We start from the raw sequence: 792 nt of genomic DNA on the forward strand, positions 1-792 counted from the left end.
TAGTTTATCACAATATTCTTGACTATATTCCCTTTGCTGTACATTACAACCCCATGACTTATTTGTTTTATACCTGGAAATTTGGACAATTTATTGCCCTTCACCTTTCCCCCACTTTTTAATTTTTCAATTACAGTTGACGTTCAATATTATTTTATAGTAATTTCAGGTGTACAGCATATGGTTAGACATTTATATAATTTAAGAAGTGATCCCCCTGACTAGTCTAGTACTCACCTGGCACTATACATATTTATTACCATTTTATTGACTATATTCCCTATACTTTACTTTACATCCCCATGATTATTCTGTAACTACCAATTTTTACCTCTTAATCCCTTCACCTTTTCCACTGTGCCCTCAACTCCCCTCCCATCTATCAACCTGATAAACTTAGTACCCACCTGATACCATATGTAGTTATTACAAAATTAATGACTATAATCCTTATGCTATACCCTACATCCCCATGAATACTTTGTCACAACCAATTTGTACTTCTTAATCCCTCCCTTTTTTCACCCACTCCCTCAACACTCCTTCCATCTGGCAACAATCAAAATGTTCTATCTATGAGTCTGTTTTGTTTATTTCATTCTTTAGATTACACATATAAGCAAAATCACATTGCATCTGTCTTTCACTATCTATGCCCTGTCTTTCACTGAGATGCTCTACTCAGCACAATACCCTCCAGGTTCATCCATGCCACTGCAGATGGCAAGAACCCATTCCCTTCTATGGCTGAGCAATATGCCATTGTGTGTATGTATCACCTCCTTTATCCAT

Source organism: Hipposideros armiger, unplaced genomic scaffold, assembly GCF_001890085.2.
Source record: "Hipposideros armiger isolate ML-2016 unplaced genomic scaffold, ASM189008v1 scaffold_30, whole genome shotgun sequence".
Classification (NCBI taxonomy): domain Eukaryota; kingdom Metazoa; phylum Chordata; class Mammalia; order Chiroptera; family Hipposideridae; genus Hipposideros; species Hipposideros armiger.